The sequence below is a fragment of the Canis aureus genome, chromosome 10, assembly GCF_053574225.1.
Source record: "Canis aureus isolate CA01 chromosome 10, VMU_Caureus_v.1.0, whole genome shotgun sequence".
NCBI lineage: Eukaryota > Metazoa > Chordata > Mammalia > Carnivora > Canidae > Canis > Canis aureus.
In genome coordinates this window covers 29,258,229-29,273,613 of record NC_135620.1, presented here as the reverse complement: position 1 = coordinate 29,273,613, position 15,385 = coordinate 29,258,229, and the positions used below count along the sequence as shown (strand labels likewise).

The following is a 15,385-nucleotide window of genomic DNA, read 5'->3' as shown; positions in this document are numbered from 1 at the left end:
TTAAGGGATCATGGATTTATCTTTTTTTTTTTTTAAAGATTCCATCTATTCATGAGAGACCCAGAGAGAGAGAGGCAGAGACACAGGCAAAGGGCGAAGCAGGCTCCATGCAGGGAGCATGACATGGGACTCGATCCCGGGTCTCCAGGATCACACCCTGGGCTGATCACGGCGCCAAACCGCTAAGCCACCAGGGCTACCCTAACAATGTAGTTTTATAGCAATAATGGTGATGACAGAAAAAGATGGGAGTCACTGATACTAAAGTTATGGTGATAGGAAAAGATTCTGGTTTTATTAGAACTTACTAATTATTCAATCATAGCTCACAACTGCTTAAGAGTTTTACAAACTGAGTATTTTTCCTACATACCTTTTCATAATGAAACATAAACATTAGGAATTAGGCCCATTCCTATGTAATCATGAGGAAACTGCAATGTCTTTAAATCGACTTCAATCTCCTTGCGGTAGGTACTATTAAAGAGGGGCATTAAATGTGTTCCTGTATTCCGATAAGGCTTTTTCCAATGACTACACCAATGACCACACAGACGACCACATCTAATATTTCCCTTATACACTAAAAACTTCCAGGGTTGTTCTGTTTTCATTGTGGTCTCTAGATGATTCTCTCATCAGTACTAATTGTACTTCCTCAAGATTTGGGTTAAGAAAATTTTTGATGCAGCAGTTAGTGAAGCTCTGCCTCAGGTAACATAATTAAAAGTCTCAGGGGGAATAACTTAATTCCCAAATTCCCCTAAGCAGCCACTCTATCTACAACTTAAACCCCACAATGGCAAGTTTGCTATTTGGAAATTGATCAAAGTAGTACCTTTTTTATAGAAGATACTAGGTTCCAACTTGTGAAACCTCATAAAAAATTAAATCAAATTCTATAAAATGTTTTATCTCACTCTATATATAGCAATGCAGTCTCTTAACTCTAGTCCAATCAGATCTCCGTCCAATCACTCTAATAATAGAGTCCTATTTGAAAGTCATTACTGAGGCAATGAGTCTAAAGTAATAAATGAGCACCATATTATAGGAATCATTTTAAACCGAATGAGCTTGAGAATTTAGGAACAAACTATTCCTCTAAATTCCTACATTTGGAGAATTCTTATCTTTATTTCTGACTGACATTATCTTTCAGAAATAACTGAGAATGAATCCCTTGACATCCTTTGACTGCTGCTCTAAAGGGAAGAAGGTAGGGAAGTAAGAGTGCTGAGAGAAGACCTAGATTACAGCCTCAGGTCTGCCACGGACCAAGGCAAAAATCACTGAGGCTTTCTGAGCTTCCAGTCTTTCTTCATGAAAACATGAGAGCAACAGTATCTTCCTGCATCTTTCAGAGTTGCTCAGACTACTGAATAGACTAATGGACACAAAATCTTTGGAAAATAACACCTACTATTTCTGAGAACCCATGAAATAAACATTTCCACTATTCTCTAATAACTATTACTGAAAAGCCTCCCCAAACAATGAGATAAGTGATAATAAAGTCATGGGGGGAAAAAAAAGTCCTGTGAAATTCACTACTGGTTCATTAATGGGCAGGTAACATATCTGCAGTACTTTCTTCTGGACAGAGCCATGGTTGCCATGATGCTGAAACTTAATTTTAAACTTTTAATAAAATAAAAAGTCATATCATTTCAACTAAAGAGGTTATTAAAATATTAAGAATAACTGACATAACAGACTACAAATAAATATTACTGCTTCAAAATTCCTTCTCCTATTTGTGTTCTATACTTCTATACTATTGAATGAACTACCTAACTGCTCTGCTAAAACACTGAAAATTCTGTGAGGGTGACCTCACAGATTTAGATAAGGAGTACATCTAGTCTGTCATTTGGATGAAGTGTTATACCATACTCTACCCCAGTCCATTACACATACATACTAAACCTATTCAAAACAATCCTGTAAAATAGGTAACATTATACCCAAAGAGCAAATGGAAAAACTAATATACCTAGCTAGTAGGTGGCAAAGATAAACCTAAGTCTGATTCCTGAGCCTAAACTCTATGCTCCCAGTTCTGAACATCTTAAAATGTATTGTCTTTTCTCAGCCTTTTCAACAAAGATCCAAGGAGTTAAAATTTAGGACAGGCAAACATAAAGTTCCCACATTCTTCCCACCCACAGGTAGAGCCATCCTAAACAAACACCGGCAAAGCTTAAAATGCAAGCCTGCTTTTACTTGTGGGGGAGGTAACAAAATTCATTTAGTGTAAAAGCAGTCTCCACAAAGACCCTATCTACAAACAAGCCCCACAAAGACAGGTCAGAATTTACCAAACTATTCAAAGCTTACAGCCATTGAGTCTTAGCAGAAAGTCTACACACCAGCCCAATAGGTCCTTGAGCAGTATTTGTAATTCACCTGACTTCGCCTGGGCACATGTTTCCTGCCAGGTGGCACTCCCTTCACTGCAATCACCCATTCAGTATTCTGGACCTATTTACCCAGTATCTGTCAGGTTTTCTAAAATAATTCAAAATTGGTCCATGATTTGTGCATATTTGCATAATTGAGAATTTATGAAGGATTTTTCCTTTCAAACTCTGTATCTTCCACCTATCAGGAATCAGATGGCAGTTTGAAAGAATTCTTAAACCTTCATTACCATAACCAGAGTCAGGAGCTGTTTGAAGACCAGGCGTTGGATTTCATAGAGGGAGTAAGGACAGAACACGCATGATGCATTTATACATCTCCATAGAGAAGCAGTACCAACACTGAGTTCCTGGCTCTGGTACTCTGAGCCTACATCCTTGAAATAGACCCGGACAATAAGCACCCCCTCCTAGGACTGTGCACATGTGTGACTCCCTGTATGACTGCACTCAGTCCCTCCAAGACTGAAGGATGACACAGTAACAACATGTCATGTTAGAAACCTCATCAATAATGAACAATCCCCTAACACAGAGAAATAATGCAAAACTCACAGTAAACCAATTTTTCCCAAGATATTTTCAATGGAATCCTACCAGAGGCTGTGGTCATACTTTGGCCTCATTTTCCTCCTCCTCTTAGAGAATCTCAGTGCTGATAGGTACTCCTATCAAAGAGGCCCTATTATAAGAATGTCTGTTTAACTCTGTTCAACCCCAAATAGTATTTGGGAAATTATTTAACCACAGAATCTTGTTTATAGAATACATTAACATTCCATAAAAACATGCTGTGTGGGACAGCACATTCAGAAAAGGATTATAGGAAACTCCTTAAAAGCCTCAGCCCAAATAACTCAGTAGTAAAAGAGAAAATAATATAAGCCACAGCTGTGATGGCCTTTCAGAACCCAGGTGTGTGAGGGTGGCTGGAATATGGTCATATCTATTGTCATAATACACATATGTAATTTGATTTTGTTACCTAAAAACACATAGGGATAGTATAAATGTAATGCAATTAAAACCTTCCTCAAAAGGTATTTCTAAATGGAGACTAAGAGATTAAAACTAGGAAGATAAGACAGAAGACATTATCAAACTTTTAAAACTACCAAATATACTGATGACCAGAGAATGGGCAGGCAGGCATGCGTGCATGCATACATACATACATAAGAAGCCACAGGGGCGCCCAGGTGGCTCAGTTGGTTAAGTGTCTGCCTTCACCTCAGGTCATGATCTCAAAGTCCTGGATTGAGTCCCACATCGGGCCCGCACAGAACAAGGAGTCTGCTTCTCCTTCTCCCTCTGCCTCCCTCACATACCCCACCTGGTGCTCTTTCTCTCTCTCAAATATAAAATAAGAATTTTTTTAAAAAATGAAGACCCATCCATCAAAGACTACATAAAGGTGGTTCTAAGACAAAAGACAAATTAGTAAACTTATGAAAATCATGGTTAACACACGCTCTCTTTTTCTGCCCTCATCCAGCAAATAGCAAAATGGAATGAAGAATTTCTATCTCAAAGAAAGATACAATTTCAGAAAAGCAGCAAGCTGTATAGAAATCAAAAGTGGGACAGCTGGGTGGCTCAGTGGTTAAGCATTTGCCTTCAGTTCAGGGTGTGATCCCTGGTCCAGGATCGAGTCCTACACTGGGCTCCCCACAGGGAGCCTGCTTCTCCCTCTGCCTATGTCTCTGCCTCTCTGTGTGTCTCTCATGAATAAATAAAATCTTAAAAAAAAAAAAAAAGGAATCCAAAGCTCTCTGATCAAATACTGGCTCCACCACTTACCAGAGTCATAGGATCTGATGGCTTCTCAACAGTCACCTGTGGCAGAGCCATAACCAAGGTTCAAGTCTGCCAACTGGGCCCTGACAAGACTGTGATCACCTTGAAACAGCCACAGTAAAGGTCCAGTCTCTAACTGGAACTACATTCAAAAATTATATCCTTGCCAGCAGAATTAGGGTCCTAAGAGTTCATAAATCCAAACCTGTCTACCTCGTAGGACAACTGTAAAGGTAAGATTACAAAATACATATGAAAATACTTTTTTAAATTTCCTAACCAAATTTTTCTTTCAAAAACATAGGAGGGGGTTTCAGGACCAAAGCCTGTTTGAGTGCTATTTCCCAGGGTTCAGGACCCACCTCACCTCCAAAAGAATCAGCAGCAGCACGTTCCAAAGAGCACAGCAGGAAGTGAAGAGCTGAGTGACAAAGCAGGGCTTACAAATTCAGGTGTCCAAAGACCCCAACAGATAACTTAGTGAGTGAAGCAGCCAAGTGTGAGCCAAGGAGGGGAGACCATTTGGGGACCCTACCCTCCCAAATGGGAGACCCTACCCACCTGGGGACATCTACTATGCTGTGCTGTCTAACAAGGACAGCCATTACTCAGCTGCTATCTATTTCAGGCGCTAGAAATGCTGCCAAACCTGATCTGGCAAATCCAAATTTTTGTGATATTAACCGACTTTTAAAATCATGTGGATCAAACAAAATACATCTCTGGCCACTTCTGCAAAAAGATAGCAGGCATTAAACAGTTCACATTTATTGCCATAATTTAAAAGTGATGAAGAAGGAAGGAGTTTTGGACATAGGCTATAATAAACAGAAAGTTAGTGATTGTGAGCTTGGGGCAGAGACACTGCTCAGACTTTTTTTTTTTTAAGATTTTATTTATTTATTCATGAGAGACAGACAGAGAGAGAGAGAGAGAATGAATCAGAGACACTGGCAGAGGGAGAAGCAGGCTCCAGCCAGGGAGCCTGACGTGGGACTCGATCCCCAGTCTCCAGGATCACGCCCTGAGCTGAAGGCAGTGCTAAACCGCTGAGCCACCGGGGCTGCCCTGCTCAGACTTTTAAAACTAATCATACATTTGCCCAACACTATGTCGGGTATTCTATAAACATGTCCGGTAACTAGAGTAAGACTGTGCAAATGGCATTACAGGAATCTACTCGCTATATACATGTTTTCCTCCCATTACATAGAGAAATCCAAAATGCAAATGAATAGAAAGACACAAAGTAAAATGGGAAAATGCAAAGCTTATGAGTAATTACAGTAATTCAGAAAACTGAATAACTAACTGCAGACAACTGGGATGTAGCACACAGGTTTAGGCAAAACAGTCCTAAACAAAGCTATGTAACTTTTTCAGACAAGCCTCTGTGAAGCAAAAGCCAAGATAAGAGTGAAAAGAGGGCAAAAGGAGGCAGTGGAAAAATTTAGCCACACCATGCACACCTGCCAAATCCACAGGTGGCAATTCTGTGAGCTATAATGCACCAAAGTCGACCTGACTATACATTCTGCTTGCCCACAAAGTAGAATAGTTAAAATCACTTGCCTATAAATGCAAGATTGCTACAATATCAACAGTCATGTGAAAAAAAGCCCTGGATGACCACTGAAACACTTCAAACTGAAGACTCAAACCGGTCAAGAATTTCTTCACTCTATTTTACATATTTCAAAGACTGCTTTCTCATTTTCTTTAAACAAAAGATGTGTGGCTACAGAACAGTACTGGATAAACTGACACACTCTCTTATTAAATTTTTATGATACCTTTCATACAGTAAAAGAATCTATATGGCTCTTGTTCTCTAAAATTAGTTCAAAATCAATAATCTATCACTATCTCAACTTAGGGCTTTCCACGTCTTCATTGTCATCACTCTATATTCTATCCTCAACATTGTCAACATCCAACCACATGTTTCAATGCCATCATCCCCATTTCCTGCCATGATCCTCAGCACCATTTCCTGCCATCATCCTCAGCACCTTCAATGTTATTTATCCCCATAGGGCTACTTTCCAATGTTATGAGCTCCCAATCTCTCTCCTGAGTTTCAGTGGCACATCCCCAGATCTAAGCTGGACTCGTAATAACCAACAAAAAATTTCTGAAATGTAAGAATTCTAAGAGGAAAACATCATTTCATTAGAAAATCTAATCATTAAAAAAAGAAGATCCACCATCTAGATGCTATAAGACTCTAAGCAAATACTGAAATTATTAAAGGCTCTAAAAGTTTTCAGGTCTGTTCCTGATTCAAATGAGGTTATAAAAAAAATACAGATAAGCCAAATTATGGTATTTCTTCTAACAGAAATGTTGTCATTGAGTTATAATCGGATGTTGTGCTCTTGGTCTTTACAAGAACTGACAGAGCTAGCACCTATTTAAATTGCCTTTGTCAAAGCCTATCAACTGTAAATTTTTTTTTAAGATTTTATTTATTTATTCATGACAGAGAGAGACAGAGATAGAGACAGAGACAGAGAGAGAAGCAGGTTCCACCCAGGGAGCCCGACACGGGACTCGATCCCAGGTCTCCAGGATCACACCCCGGGCTGAGGGCAGCGGCCAACTGCTGGGCCACCGGGGCTGCCCAAAGCCTATCAAGTGTAGAATTGGGGACCACTCTTAGACCTAATAACAAGATTTGCATCCCCCATCAGATTATGAAGAAGAAACAAAGTGATGTACGCAAAAAATCTTTTAAAAATTAGTAAACAGGGATCCCTGGGTGGCGCAGCGGTTTGGCGCCTGCCTTTGGCCCAGGGCGCGATTCTGGAGACCCAGGATCGAATCCCACATCGGGCTCCCGGTGCATGGAGCCTGCTTCTCCCTCTGCCTGTGTCTCTGCCTCTCTCTCTCTCTCTGTGACTATCATAAATAAATAAAAATTTTTTTAAAAAAATAAATAAATAAATAAAAATAAAAATTAGTAAACAAGCTTTGAAAAAAGAAAAATATTTTCTTTATATCTGATATCTACCAAAAAACTAGTACCAAGTCTTGAAACTGTGCAGATACTTGGTAATTATTTTATTAATGCAAAGACCTAACATGCACTGAGGTAATCCCCATGCTAGCAAAACACCTTCATTTTACAGATGGAGGTAAGATGCTCAGTAATTTAACAAGCCTCCTTGTTTGTTTGTTTGTTTGTTTGTTTGTTTAAGCCTCCTTGTTTGAATAGAGCAGTCAGTCTCCTCAGTAGCAAATATATTGTCTAACAAATCGTAATTCTTTGTAATCAATCCCTTAAGAAATACTGGAGCTGGTTCCATTTTTATAACTCCGTATTATGACATGGTATTTCTCATTATCACAGTACCATGCAGTATTTTTAAATATTTTAGGTATTTTTATACTTAAACTAATTAAATAAAAAAACTAATTTTTAAGTATTTTTTAAAAGAATACGCTTTTTCTCATTTGGCTTCTACCATCCCTTATAATGACTCTACCACAGCCCAGCCAGCACCTAATAAAAAGACCATGCACCAATCTCCACTAATTCACTGGGCACTTAGAGCTAGGCTACTATAAATTAGTGCTACTAATTTATATGTCTTTAACAAGCCCTTGAAGTCTCAAAGGTAATGCACATGGACAAAGAAAAAACTTGGTTAGTGCATTAAAAGACTTCAAGATTCAACCCATTTTACACAGTAATGTGTGAAAATTGTACCTTTCTATAACTAAAATGAAAGCTCTGGTCCACATTTTAAAACAGACTAAGAATTCCCTATAGATCTTTACAAAATAAATATAATTAGACACATGTCAAATTCATTTTGCTTTAAAGTTAATTACAATGTGACATGATAGCCTTTTCTGTTTCCTTCCATAAAAATCTCTCACATTCTCTGAACTTTTTAGGTTTAAAACAGACCTCATTTCCTCAAGAAGTTAAAAATAGAACTACTCAATGATCCAGCAATTGCACTTCTAGGTATTTAACCAAAGAATACAAGAATACTAATTCAAAGGGATACATGCATCCTGATGTTTAGAGCAGCATTATCTACAAGAGCCAAATTATCCAAGTGTCCATCAAGTGGCTATCAAGTGATGAATGAATAAAGATGTGGTATATATACACATGGAATATTACTCAGCCATAAAAAAGAATGAAATCTTGACATTTGCAATGACATAAACGAACTAGAGGGTATAAATGCTAAGTGAAAAAGTCAGAGAAAGACAAATACCATATGATTTCACTCATCTGCGAATTTAAGAAACAAAACAAATGAGCAAAGGAAGAAAAAAAGGAGAGCAAGGCAAACCAAGAAACACTCTTAACTATAGAGAACAAACTGATGGTTACCAGAGGGGAGGTGGATAGGAGATGAGTAAAACAGGTGAAGGGGATTAAGAAGTGCACTTGATATGTGAGCACCAGGTGTTGTATGTAAGTGCTGACTCACTGTATTGTACACCTGAAACTAATATTACACTGTATGTTAACTAACTGAAATTTACCTATTTTTTAATTTTTTTAATAAAATAAAAATAGAATAGATCTCTTTTCCCTCTTACATTTCATACATCAAAATATCTACAATTTTATAGCAGTGCCTTTTCTTTCTAAAAGTCTAAACAACCAATTTAGAACAAGTTTTGAAAGAAACAAAAAATTCTTCAAAAAAGTACCATAAAAAAGACCGTTCACCTTAAAAAGGCAATTATGAGTATGAAAAGAAAAAGGGCAGAGAAGAAAAAGGTAGAAATGCCCAGCCAAATAAAAGATTGCAGAGAGCTTAGAATTCCTGCACTAAGTCTAGACTATTAAGGGTTTGAGGTTAAGTTAATGTGTCCCTGGCTCCACGCAGAAGCAATCCCAGTCCTCCTGGGAGAAAAGCATCCTCCATTTAGACATATATACATTTCTCACAAATTAAGATCAAGTCATAGCATACAACAAAAGTTCACCATACATACAGGGAGGCAAGGCAACAGTGGACAAAGCTATCAAAAATAGCTGACAGGGACACCTGGGTGGCTCAGCGGTTTAAGCACCTGCCTTCGGCCCAGGGGTGATCCTGGAGTCCCAGGATCCAGTCCCACATCAGGCTCCCTGCATGGAGCCTGCTTCTCCCTCTGCCTGTGTCTCTGCCTCTCTCTGTGTGTCTCTCATGAATAAATAAATGAAATCTAAAAAAAAAAAAAAAAAAAAAAAAAAAAGCTGACAAAACATTTAAAACCATCCCCCAGCAAGGGCTGTTGACATTAAAATTACTGGAGAGACATTAAAGAACATGAAATATTTGAAGAAATAAAATATGGAATTGCAAAGACAAGCTCGTAAAATAAACTATTTAAATTGAATCTACAAAACTGAGACATCTCAGATCTTTACTGATGCTGCAGCTCTTATTTTCCAAATGGCCAAAATACCAAAATGCCTATTGTATTTAAGGATTAAAAACTGTTTATAAAGCCTTCATTATTACACCTGCTCTTGAAGATAATATTCTATGACCAAATACAGGAGCCTTTTCTGAACTTAATGTTCTTCATTTAAGATATTATTTATTTATTTGAGAGAAAGAGAAAGAGAATAAGCAGTGGGGAGGGGCAGAGGGAGACAGAAAGAAACAGACTACCCGCCCCACTGAGCAGGGAGCCTGATGCGGAGCTCGATCCCAGGACCCTGGGATCATGACCTGAGCCGAAGGCAAACGCTTAGACTGACCCACCCAGGTGTCCCAATGTTCTTCATTTTTCATTTAACTTTTCACAGCCATGTTGAGAGTAAAAATAAATATATTCTCTCTGTTCAAGTATTTCTAGATAAGGGATTCAAAAAGGCTAAACAGGGCAGCCCGGGTGGCTCGGCGGTTTAGTGCCACCTTTGGTTTGGCCCAGGGTGTGATCCTGGAGACCTGGGATCGAGTCCCACGTCGGGCTCCCTGTGTGGAGCCTGCTTCTCCCTCTGCCTATGTCTGTACCTCTCTCTGTCTCTCTCTGTGTCTCTCATGAATAAATAAATAAAATCTTTTAAAAAAAATTTTTTTTAAAGGCTAAACATATTTTTTGAATAAAATATGGAATTGGTCTCTCCAAGGTCAGAAATGATTAATTTTTTTTGCTATACACCTTTATTCATTATTTTCTAATCAAAAGTTGCCAAATATTTTTACATTTATAAACCATTACGCTTTCACAGCATATCTTGTGTGTGTATATATATACATATTTATATATATATATATATATATATATATATATAAAGATAAGTATTTCACTCTTGCTGCTCACTTTCTAACTGACAACTGCAGAACAGAATTCTTCCCAACCCTCTTGGAATCAGCTACTGAATATCTCATAAAGACCCAGAATCTTTTTCTTGTTTTGCTGTAATCCTGCCACCAACAGCAGCTAACATTTATTCAGTATTTACTGTGGAGCCAGCCTTGAGGTGTTTCATTTGTTATTTTTATCCTATGCAATAGACACTAAAAGCAGCTACTACCAGTGCCATTTTATAGATGAGGAAACTGCTGCAAAGAGAGATCAGATAACTTGCCCATCATCTTACAGCTCATAATCATGGAGCTGCCATTCAAGAGCAAGAATAAAAACTCTGACCCACAATGGCTCAACTAGTCTGAAGACAAGCCGTACAGCCAAACAATGAGCCAGAAAGTCAACTCTAAAAAGCCTAGTTTTATATAATCAAGGAGGGAAAAACTCCCCTCTATCTCCAATAACTGGAAAGGAAGGTTAGTAATTTGGGGATTATGCTTTTTACTTATTTTTTTTTAAGAGCTACCTGTCAAGAAGATGATTTAGAAACACTGCCTTAGGCCAAGAGCAGGACTAATACATTTACTTAAAGATCTTCATTCTATTAAAAAAAAAATCACAGAAATAATAAACAGAATTCTCACATTTATTTTACACATTTACACATGGCCCTTGCAGAAAATCCTAACAGGAACCAGAACCATATAGAGCCTTGTTCTCCTTTAAAGAGGATCAAATGTCTCCACATTTAATAAAACAGTAAAATCCCATACTCAAATCCTGACAAGTTACTTTTCATTTGGGATATTAAAAACAATAGTACTTACTAATGTATTCATACTTTCCAGATTAAACAAGCCCTGGTCTTACTCAACTCTTTAAAGTGTATTATACTGCAACGTAACACAGTATTTAAAATCTTTGCATCCTATAATAAACTTTTATGACAGGGCATGCCTAAGTACTTAGTACCTATTTTCATCTTCTTTACTACTTATTACTAACTCCAGGAAAATCCCAATTTAGATAATCTGTTTCTTCTAGTTCTTCTATAGAAATTCTATCTACCTTTCCTTCTGTGTCTCCCAATTGTTTGTCTTTTCCACCTTGATTCATTTCTCTCCCTGCAATTTCTCACTTAAAGCAATTTTAGATTTAATACACTCCATAACTCTTGGCAGAGGGCTGGAACTCTTGAGTTTCCCTCTAATTATTCATAAATAAAAATAGGCAAAGGCATTTCCAATGATCTCATATTCATTCTTCACAGAGTAAAATTGTGGATCATATACACAGGCTCAACATTATTCCTTCAATGAAAATGGAAGAACAATATATTTCCAGAATATTAAACTACATTTTCTCACTACAGAACATCTGGAAATCAAACTTACTTATAAATCTGCAAATAAGAGAAAACCATTATATAATCTTGGTTATATCTTTCTCTAAAAAGAAATATTTTAAATTAGAATGTAATTAGAATCAGACTCTTGTTTTAGTTGCTCTGATTCTGTTCCAGTGACCCCAGAAGCCCACTGACAGGTAGTGACTCACTTTGAGGAACCCATTCTAGGAGGCTGATATGTGGGAGCAGCTCCCCAACCTCCCCATTTCAGCCAGACTAGTCCCTCTCTGCCCATGGTCAAATGAATGATTTACAACAGGAATGCTACACAATGCTAGAAACCCAATGTGGGCATTTCAAGATCTTCAGGATACATCTTTTTTAAATTTTTATTTAAATTCAATTTAGTAACATATAGGGTATTATTAATTTCAAGAATAGAATTTAGTGATTCATCACGTGCATATAACACCCAGCGCTCATTACATCAAGTGCCCTCCTTAATGCCCATCACCTAATGACCCCATCCCCTCACGCATCTCCCCTCCAGCAGCCCTCAGTTTGTCTCCTATAGATATGAGTCTCTTATGGTTTGCCTCTACCTGTTTTCATCCTAATTTATTTTTCCTTCCCTTCCCTTATGTTCATCTATTTTGTTTCTTAAATTTCACATGTGAGTGAAATCATATGGTATTTGTCTTTGTCTGACTGACTTATTTCGCTTAACATAATATATCTACTTCCATCCATGTCATTGCAAATGGCAAGATTTCATTCCTTTTGATGGCTGAGTAATAGAAATACCACTTCTTTATCCATTCATCTGTCAATGTACTTCTGGGCTCTTTCCATATTTTGGCTATTGTGGACACTGCTGCTATAAATATTGGGGTGCATGTGCCCCTTCAAATCACTATGTTTGTATCTTTTGGATAAATACCTAGAAGTGCAATTGCTGGGTCATGGGGTAGTTCTATTTTTAACTTTTTGAGGATCCTCCATACTGTTTTCTAGAGTAGCTGTACCAATATGTATTCCCACCAACTGATGAGAGTGTTCCCCTTTCTCCACATCCTTGCCAACATCTGTTCTTTCCTGAGTCGTTAATTTTAGCCATTCCAACTAGTGTGAGGTGGTATCTCACTGTGGTTTCGATTTGTATTTCCCTGACGCCAAGTGATGCTGAGCATTTTTTCATTGTCTATTAGCCATTTGTAGGTCTTCTTTGGAGAAATGTCTGTTCATGTCTTCTGTCCATTTCTTTGCTGGAATTTATTTATTTATTTTTTTATTTTTTTTTTTTTTTTGGTTTTGGACGCTGCGTCTGATAAGTTCTTTATATATTTTGGATACAAGTCCTTTATCTGATATATCATTTGTGAATATTTACTCCCATTCCATAGGGTGCCTTTTAATTTTGTTGATGTTTTCCTTTGCTGTGCAAAAAGCTGTTTATCCTGATGAAAACTCAATAGTTCATTTTTGCTTTTTATCCCCTTGCCTCTAGAGACAGGTCTAGCAAGAAGCTGCTGCAGCCAAAGTCACAGAGATTGCTGCCTCTATTCTTCTCTACAGGATTTTGATGGATTCCTATCTCACATTTAGATCTTTCAACCATTTTGAGTTTATCTTTGTGTCTGGTGTAAGAGAATGGTCCAATTTCATTCTTCTGCACATGGCTGTCCAATTTTCTCAACACCAATTGTTGAAGAGACTGTCTTTTTTCCATTGGATATTCTTTCCTGCTTTGTGGAAGATTAATTGACTATAGAGTTGAGGGCCCACTTCTGGGTTCTACGTTCCATTGATCTATGTGTCTGTTTTTGTGCCAATATTGTACTGTCTTGATGACTACAACTTTGTATTACAGCTTGAAGTCCTGAATTGTGATGCCTCCAGCTTTGCTTTTTTCTCTCAACATGATTTTGGTTATTTGGGGTCTATCTATTCTTGTTCTATACACATTTTAGGTTTGTTCCAGCTCTGTGCAAAATGCTGATGGTATTTTGATAGGGATTTCATTGAATGTGTACATTGCTCTGGGTAGCACAGACATTTTCACAATATTTATTCTTCCAATTCATGAGCATGGAATGTTTTTCCATTTCTTTGTGTCTTCCTCAATTTTTTTTCGTAAGTGTTCTATAGTTTTCAGGGTACAGATCTTTTACCTCTTTAGTTAGGTTAACTTCTAGATATCTAATGGTTTTTAGTGCAATCGTTAATGAGATCGATTTCTTGATTTTTTTCTGCTGCTTCATTGTTAATGTATAGAAATGCAACTGACTTCTCTGCATTGATTTTATATTCTGCAACTTTGCTGAATTCCTGTATCAGTTCTAGCAATTTTCAGGTGGAGTCTTTTGGGTTATCTAGATAGAGTATCGTGTGGTCTGCAAAAAGTGAAAGTTTGACTTTTTCACCAATTTGGATGCCTTTTATTTCTTTTTGCTGTCTGATTGCTGAGTACTTCTAGTACTATGTTGAACAGCAGTGGTGAGAATGGGCATCCCTGTCCTATTCCTGACCTTAGGGAAAAAGTTCTCAGTTTTTCCCCATTAAAGATGATATTCACTGTGGGTCTTTCACATGTGGCTTTTTTGATGTTGAGGTGTGTTCCCTCTACCCCTACATGGTGGAGGGTTTTTTATTAAGAATGCTGTATTTTGGGATCCCTGGGTGGCGCAGCGGTTTGGCGCCTGCCTTTGGCCCAGGGCGCAATCCTGGAGACCCAGGATCGAATCCCACGTCAGGCTCCCGGTGCATGGAGCCTGCTTCTCCCTCTGCCTGTGTCTCTGCCTCTCTCTCTCTCTCTCTCTCTCTCTGTGTGTGTGTGACTATCATAAATAAATAAAAAATTAAAAAAAAGAAAAAAAGAAAAAAAAAGAATGCTGTATTTTGTCAAATGCCTTTTCTGCATCAATTGAAAGCATTGTATGATTCTTGTCCCTACTTTTATTAATGTGGCATATCACACTGATTTGCAGATGTTGAACTGCCCTTGCAACTCAGGAATAAATCCCACTTGATCAATGTACTGTTGGATCCTATTAGCTAGTACTTTGATGAGAATTTTTGCATCCATGTTCATCAGGGATACTCGTCTGTAATTCTCCTTTCTAGTGGGGTCTTTGGTTTTGAGATCAAGGCAATGCTGGCCTCATAGAATGAGTTTGGATGTTTTCCTTCCAGTTCTATTTTCTGGAACAGTTTCAGAAGAACAGGTATTAATTCTTCTTTAAATGGTTGGTAGAATTCCCCTGGGAAGCCATCTGGCCCTGGACTCTTGTTTGTTGGAAGATTTGATTATTGATTTCATTTCTTTGCTGGATATGGGTCTGTTCAGCTTTTCTAGTTCTTCCTGTTTCAGTTTTGGTACTTTACATGTCTCTAGGAATTTACCGATTTCTTCCAGACTGCCTAATTTGTTGGCATATAATTGCTTATGATATTCTCTTATAATCATTTGTATTTCCCTGGCATTGGTTGTGATCTTTTCTCTTTCATTCATTATTTTATTTATTTGGGTCCTTTCTCTTTT

General features: G+C 37.8%; 1 protein-coding gene across 13 annotated transcripts in view; it reads right to left on the bottom strand.

Moving 5' to 3' along the window:
• The window catches only part of KDM4C (lysine demethylase 4C), a 413,529-nt gene that overhangs the window by 344,963 nt on the left and 53,181 nt on the right, over positions 1–15,385 (bottom strand). The gene's annotated exons all lie outside the window — the stretch shown is intronic.